The sequence below is a fragment of the Podarcis gaigeae genome (genome assembly GCF_964106915.1).
Source record: "Podarcis gaigeae genome assembly, chromosome: 7".
NCBI lineage: Eukaryota > Metazoa > Chordata > Lepidosauria > Squamata > Lacertidae > Podarcis > Podarcis gaigeae.
Window position 1 is genome coordinate 18,727,177 of NC_139683.1, and position 12,873 is coordinate 18,740,049.

Below are 12,873 nucleotides of genomic sequence, written 5' to 3' on the forward strand. Positions count from 1 at the left end.
AAATTGTTAGAGCAGCCTATAAAAGAAAGTAAAAATGCGACAATTGAGGAACATTCTAAAAGAACAGTTTACAAGCAGCATGAAGTCATTAGCAGAGATATAAACAGGTCAAATTAAAAGTCCTGAGAAATTTAAAACCAAAACCATTTGGCAGGCGCTGAAATTGAACCCAACATGCTTTCCTGGGAAATGCATACCATAGTCATGGCACTACTACTGAGAAGTCCCTTTCCCCTGTAGAATAATGCATATTTGAATGGGTTGGATCCAAAGTTAAACATGGGTAATGGGGCTGATGGAAGTTGACTTTGCCACTCTTCCCTACAACAGCCCCTCCTAGCCAACCAAAAATGCTCACTGGGTTCAGGGCACCCTGCTGGATGGGGTGCGCTGTGGACCAGAGGGCATATAGGGAAAGGGGATGGCCCCAAATCATGCAGAGGCACTTTCCACTAGTAGAATTCCAACTTGTAGAAGTTGCCTTTGCCTGATTCTTGGGGGGACTCCATTCTTCCAGTTGCACAAACCACAAATGGGCCCCAGCCCTCTTGAAGAACAGTTTGGAGTCTGGTGGTCTGCCATGGGATTTAGTAGCAGGCAAATCAGCTTCCTTCATCCCCATTACTCATGCTTAACTCTGGATCCAACTCTATCAAAGTGGGATGGGTATGTATGTATGTATGTATATATGTAAGAATCCCAAATATGCTAAATAGTGTACTATTCAAGGAGCAGATAGAGAACAGTTCTAGAGGATAGAGTTCTTCAATAGCAAATCATACCAAGGAAAAATGCTTGTGCAATGTGCCTTTTTTCTGACCATTAACTACTGCCATTTCTGTGCCTTTAATTTTAAGAAGTTTATGGCTTCCTGTCACCTCTGTCTAGACATTTGGCTTTGGTGATACCATATATTTGCAACTTTCCTTTATCTTCTGTGGAATCTCTACATTCTTGCTCTCTTTTCTTTTCAAGATTCTTGTTTTAGCTGCTGCATCTTATGTGCTGATTTTACTGATTTAAAGTATTTAGCATTGTGTTGTTTTATAAAAGAAAAGTATGCAGATTTATAATCTGAAAATGTTAGCATACATATATTTAGGGACCTGGCTGCTGGACTTTGAGTGGGAGACATTGATTGTGTCATGCCCACAACTCTATGTTCATTCTCTTATAATACAATATGCAGACACATCTTTGCGTCTGGTTTTTTTTTTTTTTGGCTGCTGAGTTAATAATTCTGTTACACTGGTTCTGCTAAATTCCACCTTTAATGTTCTGTTTCTCCCCCCCCCCTCCCTTAACTTCTCTGTTAGCTTAATTCCTTAACAGATTTTTGCCACAGGGGTTTCCATCCCAGTGGATCCATGTCAATGATAGCTGGAACGTTCTCTCTGTGTAAGCATATGGTGGGTCCTGACTGTTGATCCCCGCACAGAGGACTTTCACAGTTGTCTTTCCTGGCAATGTAGGCACTTCCCAAACAATATCAAAGATTTTGTTTCATTATACCACATTCAAGTTTAAATGTAACATGCACACACATTTTCCAGTCCAAAGTTGGGTGCCATTTTAAAAAATAATAATGCATGCAGCCAAATGAAAAACAGAACAAAACACTCAATGACAATTCACAAACTTCTGAAGGGCTATTTTGTATCATTATTATTATTTATTCAATTTATACACTGCCCTTTACAATGCTATTTTTCTAGAAAAGAAGGTGCCGGAACTCGCCATGAATGCCTCCCTTGTTCTCTTATAATGGGCAGTGGCGTAGCGTGGGGGGTGCAGGGGGGGGCGGCCACACTGGGCGCAACATCTGGGGCTTAGGGCTAGTGGGCGCAAATCCACGGGTTAGGGGGCGCAAATTACTTGCCTTGCCCCGGGTGCTGACAACCCATGCTACGCCACTGATAATGGGTAATGGTGAGTTCTGGCTGGGGGGGGGGGGGGAGCCCTGGTCCTTTATCAAAATATCCCAGGGCTTTATACAACGTTAATATAGCTCTGCAGGATTGTATTTTCCCCATTCTCTTCAGTATTGGGAAGTATTTTTGAGGTGCCCTCCAAATGTTGTTGGACTCTGTCTCGCATCAGCCTCAGCCAGCATTTTCAGTGGTCAGGAATGATGGGAGTTATAATCCAATGACATCCGAAGGACACCAAATTGACTCTCCCTGCTCTGGGCCATAATATGTGGACTTACAAATGCAGCATAGTTGGACCCTGAAGAAAGTAGGGAAATTATTTATATGATTATTAAGATGCTAAAGATGGGGAGGAGATGAAGGGTGAGTCCTGCTGTGCAAGACGGCCATTCTGCTTACGCATGGACACCCCTGGGTACAACCCAAATTATTTATTTAATGTTTTTATCATATAAAATTATAATGTAGCCTCAGAACACATTTGTGTTGTATGTTGGTTGTGCTGATACAGGCTGTGAGGCAAACTCACATACAAATACTGTGGGCATTTAGATCAGATTGTTTCGTTTGCATCCTTTCCATTCTGAAAGATTGAAATTATTCCATTTTTAGCCTCACACCAATCCTGTGAAGCAGGTTAGCTCGCGGGAGAGTGATTGGCAAAACAGGGATTCAAGCTTGAGTTTCCTTGGTCCATCACTTTACCATATTGGCACCTGGTGCATAAACAAGCGATCGGAAACTAGTGACTGTTGGTTAGAACCACATAGAGCATTGCCACAGCATTTTACACACGTGTCATTAAGAAGTAAAGGAATTTCTAGGGATAACATGCATGTGTTAAGCAGTGATGGAGCGTTCCCCGCTAGTGCTTGGGCGGCTGGATGCAGCGCACTGTCGGAATGACCCCCAGCCACTGGAGCAATGCAGGGTCACACTCCACCAACTGGACAACCGTGCAGTGGGGACCACAGTCAGCTGACTGCTTTGAGGGGCACACTATTGAAGTTTCGCAACTATAACCTGTTGCAGGATCTTAGCCAAACCCAGTTGAATATAGTAGAGCATACGCAGACTTCCAGAATCAATCAATTGCAGACAGGAAGGATGAAGCAGGAACAAGACACTGCCACCAGTAACTTGGTTACTTATAGGTGTTTATTATTTACAGAAGTCTCTACAAGTTACTCTATACAGGATACAGACACAGATCTTAACTCTCTCACTGAACAAACTCCAAACGACTCTCAGAACATCACACTGACCAACCAATTATCCAGCAAAGAAGGTCATGAGTCGTCATGCCTAAGTGAGGACCTCGACCAATAGCAGAGTTGTATCCAAGGCTCCATATCTCTAGGCAGAATAACTCCCTCTGCTCAGTCTTCTTGGCCTTTGGCCAACTTCTTAATTGTTTTGTGGGAAGCTGCATCAAATAGCACGTAGTCAGAAATCCCAGCACACACTCACAGCACCCTGTGAGCATAGCATCACTTTGTGAGACTTGCAAAAATGGTGCTGGGCTCACAGGGCACCGCGAGTTGTTGCATCCGTTTTACGGTGCCTTCCAGCTGGAGGGTGGTGTGAGAAGGACACAACAGGGCAGGGCTCAAAGCACTGCTGGGCTTGCTGGGTGCTGAGATCTGGTGTGTCCTCCAGCTACAGAGCACCACAAGAAGGATGCAATAGCTCACAGGGCAGAGTGTTGTGAGGGATGTGTACCCTCCCCCCCCAAAAAAACTGTGCCCAGGGCGATGGTCTCCCTACTCTGGTATGCCCTGTGGAGGACCTTAAGGTCCACAAATGACAACATTTTGGAGGTCCCAGGTCGCAAGGTGGTTAGATTGGTCTCAACTAGGACCAGGGCCTTTTCAGTACTGGCTCCAACTTGGTGGAACGCTCTGTCACAAGAGACTAGGGCCCTGCAAGATGGAGCTGTTCTGCCTGGCCTTTGGTTTGGACTCAGTCTGACCCTTCTGTTTCCCTCCCCTTATGGTTTTGATCTATGGGCTACTTTTAAAATGAGGCTGCATTTTAAATTTTAAATTGCATTTTATAATAATGTATAACAACAACAACAACAACAATTTATTATTTATACTCTGCCCATCTGGCTGGGCCTCCCCAGCCACTCTGGGCGGCTTCCAAAAAAATATTAAAATACTGTAATACATCAAACATTAAAAGCTTCCCTTTTAACCTGGATTTTATTTTATTTTTTAATGTTTTTACTGTAATTTTAATGGTGTTAGCAGGCCTGAGCCAGGCTCTGGCCAGAGAGGGTGGGGTATAAATAAAAATTATTATTATTATTATTATTATTATTATTATTATTATTATTATTAATTATTATCCCCCCGCCCACTATGCCTCTGGTGTTTTGTAAGTCTTAAATATGAAACTGCAGCTGTATTCAACTGTAGTTCTTTTTCTCTCCCTCTAGAAATAGATAAAATTATAGAAACAAACACAGAGAAAACATTCATGCTCTGAGCAAGAAATCAACCACACGCTGATAGGATTAGGAAGAGAATTCTTGTGTGCAGAATTCTTGATAATTACATGTGTATAACCTTGCGCGGAGACAAAATAGGATTAAATGGACTGCTGAACTGGTGCGGCGTGACAAATGTGATGCCCTTCCATTTCTTAAAGAAAGATGACAAGCTAAGCAAGAGTTCTCTTTCTTCCCTCTTTTTGGTCTGTTTTATTGCTAGTCATTGATCAATTTCTTTCTGTATGGAACCAAGAAAGGAATGAGAGCTACTTACTGTACAAGGCAGTACAGTACAGTACTCTACTTGCTGAAATATGTAACTGGTTGTTCATTTTTGGTGCCTTTTATTTCCTCGGCTGCTACTGTTCTTGAACCATTTTGCTTCTTCTCAGTCCTAACTTTCCTTAGCCTCATTTGCCCACACAACTATTTCGACATTCAGATTTCTACAAAAGTAATTACGTGGGGGGGGGCATGGGGACCATCATGTTTTCTCCATCTGTTTACTGTGTGTGTGTTTTTTGTTGTTGTTTTACTTATAGACTGCCCTTCACCACTTGGTCCTGGTGGAGGGAAGGTCTACAATCCAAAAAGACCTCAAAAATAGCAATCTTAATTTTCAAATTAAAACAAATATCCTGAGTAAAGAGGTGCATTTTTAATAACCAGTTTTTATCGAACATTTTCTGCATAAGAGTCAATAAAAAATTACACTAATCTAAAAGATAATAAGAAAATATAAGGAAAGGAAGGGAATAAAGAAGAAAAGAAAGAGGAAATGTATATTACAAAGTTCTATATCAAATTTAAAAATGCTTGATTCATAAGAAGAGCTGAGTATTAGCCAAATCAGTATAGGGAGAAAAATAATAAATTTGTAGCATGATTCCAGCTGTATTAAACAGATTTGGATTAGTTTTCATCTGAGCCATGTAACTGAATATTTTGTGCATTATATTTAGAATGTTTATTTATTTATTTATTTGCTTTTCTTTTTTTTTAAAAAAGTAATGGTAGAGATATAATTGGATCAATACATGGTCAAGCATTGTAATAGACTGCCCCGTGAAAATAAATTACGGATTGTAACAATATGATAAATTCAGGGGATGTTATCATGTGGGGTACATGGCTTGATATTTTGTGTTACTTACTTACACACACACACACACACACACGGGCGGGGGGGTGAGATCTATTTTAATAAGTTTTGCATATGGATTTTTGTGGCTCTGACCTAATCCAGCTTTGCCTGTCTCAAAATGCCTCTTGCATCAAGTGGCCACTTACATTCATGCCATTGTCGGGGTGTTTTCGTTTTTTGTTTTTTTTGGGGGGGGAACCTAACTGTATGCAAAATTAAACACTAAAATACATATATTATACATATAACACACATTAGAGTCAAGCCTCAGCAGGTGCTTTATATCTGCAGTATTAACAGATAACTATTTTTAAACAGTTGTTCTATGTATATCATTATGTGCTAGTTACTTTACATATCCTGTATATTTGCATAATATTATGCATATAGTAATGTGTATAATAATGGATAAAATATGTGATAATTGTCCATCATTTTAGTGGAACTGGTATAAATCCTAGTTTTCTTGTTTATATAACAATTTATAACCATTTTTATACATCTTAAGTGCAAATAAAATCTCTATGAAATCTAAAAAATAAAGAAGTTAAATTAACCAAAATTAAAATAAGTCAAATGCAAGTCTTGTTGATACCAAGGAGAGAGATGGGAATTAGGGGGAAAAAATCTGTTCAGGTAAACTTGACATGGAGATTTCAGAAAATCCATTCTCTCATTATGTTAAGTCTGCCTTGGATTTTTTTAAAAAATCAGCACAAAATCCTGCATTTAGAAATCTATTTAAATGAATATTTTAAACATTTCCCCCCTCAAAACGTAAAGTATAAATATTTTAAAACAAAATAAATGAATAACCCAGTATGAAGCTTATTTTAATATTTACAGATGGAACTGGCAACAGAGGTTCAATGGGCTATTTGCATATGAGAAAGGGGTTGCTTCAAGGTAGACAGTTGATACAAAGGCGTTTGCTCATTTCTTTGATGTGCATCTCTGCTTTGACTGGCCAAACTATTTATTTGCCAAACGAGAGCAATCAGTTATTGGAGTGTTGCTTCCAGAGTGATATTCAAGGATACCTTGTTTGTTGTTAATGAAAATGTTATAATCATTTTCCAAGCATGTTATAATCATCTTTTTTACAAGCATCAGAGATAAGATCCAGTAATTCCCCACACAATGATGGCAGTTCAGGTCCTTAGTACAATAGAAGAAGAAAACAATCTAATATCCAAGGAATAAGGTGCTTCCTAGGAGTTCCATCCCTCCAAAGCAGATTTTGGTACAATATGGGGAGCTGGTTGGGGGGGGGGAGAGAAGGTGGAATTCCATTGCACAAGAACAAGTCTGCTTGTGCAACATTGGATATGATCCTTGATATTAGAATTGTAGAATCACATTTTGGAAGGGACCCAACGGTCATCTAGTCCAACCCCCTGGAAAGCAGGAGTCTCAGCTAAAGCATCCATGACAGATGGCCACCCAACCTCTACTTAAAAACCTCAAATGAAGGAGAGTCCACAACCTTGTTAAACTTTTGGTATAACAGACCATGCACAGGGGGGAAACAGTATTGTCTTAAAGATCTAACTTTGTATTGTCTAAGTAAGCATAGCCCTACTTAAATTATCCGTTCCTATAGTCGGACATACTTTCAGTTTCCTTTGTTGTTGTTGTTTTAAAAATCCATTTCAGTTTTTGTTTCTTTGAGTATGGGGGTTACATTTGGTGAGGTGGAAAGGAATCAGGTTAGTAATGATATACAGTGGTACTTCGGGTTACATACACTTCAGGTTACATACGCTTCAGGTTACAGACTCCGCTATCCCAGAAATATTTCCTCAGGATGAGAACAGAAATCGTGCTCTGGCGCCGCGGCAGCAGCAGGAGGCCTTGTTAGCTAAAGTGGCGCTTCAGGTTAAGAACAGTTTCAGGTTAAGAACAGACCACCAGAAGAAATGAAGTACTTAACCCAAGGTAGCACTGCAATATTGTTAGATTTCTTGTTTGTTGTTTTTAAAAAGATTAATAAACCATTAATGAACATGAGCAAATATTTTTTTCATAGTGCAGCAGAACATGATCAGGGCGAAAATAAGCTTGCAGCCAAATTCTGTAGTTTTCATTTCCATCCCTCTGTACCTCTTGCACTATATTTTCTGAAGTAGCTTTATGTGTTTCTGTTTGTATATATGCTTTCATAGAATCACAGACTCATAGAACTGTAGCGTTGGAAGGGAACATGCCACATAAGGAATCTTGCCCACAGCCATCTCTGCATGGACAACCTTCTGGTTAACAGCCAGACACACTGACCCATTGTGCATGCTTGGCCACAAATAAAATCCCATTGATTTCAGTGGCGGAGTTAAAACCTGCCTAAATCAATAAGTTCTTTATTGCAGTCCAAAGACTCACAAGACAAAATTCAGTGCATGTGAAATCCATTAAAAGCTCACAGACTGCTTGGGCATATCATAAGACTATGTTTGTTTCTGACTTGTATCTAATACAGATTTATCTCTTATCCTGACCACCTCAGACAAACTTGGCAACTCGCAGTCACACAGGGAATCTTATCGTCTAGTAGGAGCTTGGCATAGAATTGGGCAGATTTACCTGGAAGATTTGTCAGTAGTGAATTATTCAAATGTTGTCGGCCCTGCTTATATAGTCTACAGGACAGGAGAATGTGCTTTGTGCATTATACTTCCTGGTTAGTACAAGGACATAATCTTGTGAAATAAAGGACCCCAGCAAATCTACCTTGGAGCATTTCAGAGGGAAACACATTATGTCTAGCCTTAGTAAAAAGTCTACAATAATTGGCAACTGCCAAATTGCTTAAATATTCAGCTGTGTAAAATAACCTGACATACTCTATACTCATGGCACTTGGTGAACAGGTATAAGCAGGCCTGCAGATCACAGAAGGCAATATCCCACAGTCTTTGTTTTACTGATTTAAGAGCAGTGTCATAACCCATATGTGGGAGAAGGGCTCAGGAAAAACCAATTGAAGCAGCTTTTGGGGCATTAAGCTTGGACAGCAGCTGAAGTACTCATCCTGAGATGAGTGTAGGCGTAATCCTGTGCTCAGTTTAAAAAACACTGACCTCAAGTCCTTGTCAGTAGAGGGCATTTCCCAGTTTCTAACAGTATGACTGAATGTGGAACATCTGGGGATTTGGAGAAAGGCCCTGAAAAATTTAGCCTAGCTCAGATGTTAGTCCTCCACTCCAGATAGCGGAGGCATACAGGAATTGGGCAACTGTCTTGGCATTAAATACTTTAATGGCAGGTGGAACGCACTGCCCCCCTTTGGTGAAGACGTAACACAGAATGGCAGACAGACTGACTTGTGCGACCTGAAAGGCAGCAGATCTATGAGTGGTCCATGACATTGTACGATAGAATGTCAGCCCTAGGTGTTTTGAAAAATACTAATCTGTTCTAGAACATGACCATCTAGTGTCCATTTACATTGGGAGATAGATCATATCGTGTGCACATTGTAAGCCAGACCGAAAATATATTTATTCAAGCAGCCAATAGAGCTCAAGCAAAAAGTTATGTTAAACATATTGCCATGTAATGAAGCAATTTTGGTTGGAAAAAGTGCAGAACATATACTGTATGATGCACAGCAAATCATATCTTCTTTTTCCTCTTATATTGCACACACATACAGTGGTACCTTGGTTCTCAAACGCCTTGGCACTCAAACAACTTGGAACCCAAACACTGCAAACCCAGAAGTAAGTGTTCCGGTTTGCAAAAAAAATAAAAAAATGAAGCTGAATGTGCTCCATTTTGAGTGTTTCGCTTCCGATTTGAGTGCCACACTTCCATTTTGAGTGTCACACTGAGGTCTGTCTGTTTTTGCTATTTATCTTGCGTTTTTGTGGCTCTTTATTTGTGACTGTGTGGAACCCAGTTCAGCTACTGATTGACTGATTGTGTGACTGCAATACATTGTTTGTTGCTTTCATTTTATGGATCAATGGTCTCATTAGATAGTAAAATTCATGTTAAATTGCTGCTTTAGGGGTTGTTTTTAAAAGTCTGAAATGGATTAATCCATTTTGCGTGACTTTCTATGGGAAAGAGCACCTTGGTTTTGGAACGCTTTGGTTTTGGAACGGACTTCTGGAATGGATTAAGTTTGAGAACCAAGGTTCCACAGTACTAGTGGGAATGATTCCAGTACTGTCTGTGGTAGAGCACATGCTTAGCATACCAATGTCCCCAGTTTCAATCCTAGGCATCTCCAGTTAGGCCTGGAAATGAGCTACTGTCTGAAACCCTGAAGAGCAGCTGCCAGTCATTGTGGATTCTATGGGGTTAGATAAGCTAATGGTTTGAGACAGTGTAGCACAGCTTCCTTTGTAATTTAGTCTACATAAAATGTGTGTGTGTATGTGGTGGATTGGCTGGACACAGAGGAATGGTGGAAGGAACAAGCTGGAGAACTCAGAGCCTGGGGATTGGTGGTGGAATGACAATCAGAGGCAGAAGAGGGAGAAGCCTGGGAGGAGGTGTCAGAAGCTGAATAAGTAACAGGGCCTAGTGAGCAGGGAGAGTCTGTGGCAGAGCAGAATCCAAAATCAGCAGCAGCAGTGGAAGCAGGAGATAAGGGAGTCCAAGAAGCAGAAAGGAGTAAGGCTGGTGAAGAAGCCACTCCTGCCGTGACAAGTTCCCCAGAACCAGAAGAGGTATGAAGAGAGAGCAGCAAAGACAGGCAAATTAGATTGCTTAGGAAAGACCTGGGGGGGGGGGTGTGGAGACTTAGGCAGCTGTGGGAAGGCAGACCTTCAGACTCCACAACTTCCTCACAGGGGCAAGATCTCCTGGGTAAAGTTGCTGTGCTCATTAGACCTGGAACTTCTGAGTGGACTTTGTTTCATCTAATAAAGAGTTAACATCATTTACTCTGTGTGATTTATTGCTGACCCGCTCCAAACACCTGCTCCTGTCAGTGTGTGTGTGTGTGTGCGCGCACGCGTGTTAAATCCAGCAAACCCCAAGCCTTTTTTTTTTAATGGATTACTATACAAAACCATTAATGTCACTTAATATTTTCAATCAAAGCCTTCATCCACTTCCATACTTCATTATTCTGCCCATGCTATCTCTACATAAAGCCACATAATTATCATCATTATACTCTGGAATTGCAGGGTGGGGAGTGAAATTTTATTATTTGGCTTTCTTTTATAACAGTTATGAACTGTCCATTTTCATAGGACAGGGAGCTTTTGAAGTGTTTTGCCTTTGAAAACTAATTAACATGATCACCTTAAACTGTGAAATTACTCAAATGGTTCTGTTTCTTAAAATGTGAGGTCTTTCTTCAATTAGTTATTATTATATATTAAACACAACTGAAACATAGAAAAAGGTTCCCCCCCCCCTCCTACCTCAAGAGACTTGAAAAATAATACTCATTGAACTATGCTTGGGGTTTTATGCATTCTCTGGGCTTCCTGCCACAATCTATTCTTTTTCTTTCTCCCATTTACTTCAAAACCAAACCTTACTCTACTATTTTAATCATACAGTGGTTTCAAACAGCTATGTTCAATATGTAATTCTCTTTTTGTTTGCATTGTTGAATTCCAAATATTTACATATTATTGAAAGCAAATATGTGTAATCTAAACTTGGGGCATGATCCAACCAATGTCAAGCATTTATTGAACCACATTGATTTCAAGTGTGCTGCGGAATCCTACATATCTAATTGGTTGGAAGTAAATTTCCCTGTGCTCATTGGGATTTGCTCCAAAGTAAATGTACATAGAATTTCATTTTGGGCACATACTTAACTCGCCAATCGAAATCAACTTGGCAGGTTTATGTCCATTTATATTAATAAGTGATCATCTCTACTATTTTTCTTCTGTCATTTTTATCTTTTTCTTCCCTTCCTGTGATCGTTTCATCTCTTTCTTTCATATTCTTTACATCACTGCTATTTCATAGCAGCTGCACAATGATATACTTAAAAAAAGAAAGAAAGAAAAATTGATAAAATAAATATATTATATGCAAAAAATATAGTAAAAGCAGGAATGTTTTGAGGAGAGTTTAGAAACTAAAACTAGCTATATTTCTAAACAGGTAAATAAAATGCAATTAGAAGCAGTGGAGAGTCACATTTTTATGTTATTAGTTACTGATGTCATAATGATGCTTATCAGATGACAAATGGCACCTGGGAAGTCTGTTCTAATGAATGATATAACAGACTGTGAGTTAGCATTAAACATAGGCTGCCTTTATGACAGCGCCATGGTTATTTCTGTTGTGGTTTTGGGAATCCTGTGTATTCGTATGTGGAAGCATGCCCCATTAAACTCAGTAGGATTGGGCTGTTTGAAAAATAATTTGAAGCGCGTTGTAGTTTCTCTCTCTCTCTCTCTCTCTCTTCCAGCATTTACAAAATAGTGGGACATGTCCTATACTTAGAGAAAACTCTTCTAGAAAGATAACCATAGGGTGATTTTTTGCCAATATTTCCACACAGTGACCTAAAACTCAAGATCCCCATATGTACACAAGACTATCTGCCGGCTGCTATGTTGTGTCATCACTAAATGACATGCCTGTTTGAAGCTTTCCTCACAAAATAGCAGCCAGTGGTTTCTTAGGCAGAGTAACTAGACCTAGTATAGTATAGGAGCCCTGCAATTTTAATAGAAAAAACGGTTACACCTACTTAATATACAGTGCAAGCATATTAAGGAAGAAAGTGCAGTTAGAACTGCAGTCTTACACGCCAATAGGTGAACAGAAAGACCATCTCATCTGAGCTGATATCAGCTGAGGTTGACTTCACCACCTAATGAAACATCACTTGTTCTGACATATCTTAGACCACATCTTACTGTATCCTCACTCATCCTTCCTGGGGGCAAATTTGCAAGGATGTGCTAATCTGAAATCTGGTAACATACAGGGACCATTCATTCAGATAGTTCATTCTGTTAGAAGTTACAATGTAAAAAATCAGATACAGTCTCCTTGGTTTTTTGGTCTACTCTGATAGGCTTTTCAGAGTTTAATATACTGAAACTGATTGCCATACAGATAGGTTGGAAATAGGTTATCTTTCCATCCTTACATGATCTAACTTTGTGACCATATTGCTGATGCTGCAGTTTTCTTTTTCTGGCCACAAAGTTGCTTTACAGCTCTTAAACTTAAATGTGCAGAAATAGACAGATTGGTGGAGGGCGGGGAGGAGAGAGAGAGAGGTAGATTAACTAACCTCATATTGATTCATTCAATATTGTCATTGCTTTACTCACACCACTGTCAGAAAATATTTTGGAGAA

General features: G+C 39.8%; 1 protein-coding gene across 5 annotated transcripts in view; it reads left to right on the top strand.

Moving 5' to 3' along the window:
- The window catches only part of CSMD3 (CUB and Sushi multiple domains 3), a 580,687-nt gene that overhangs the window by 268,569 nt on the left and 299,245 nt on the right, over positions 1-12,873 (top strand). The window lies entirely within an intron of this gene.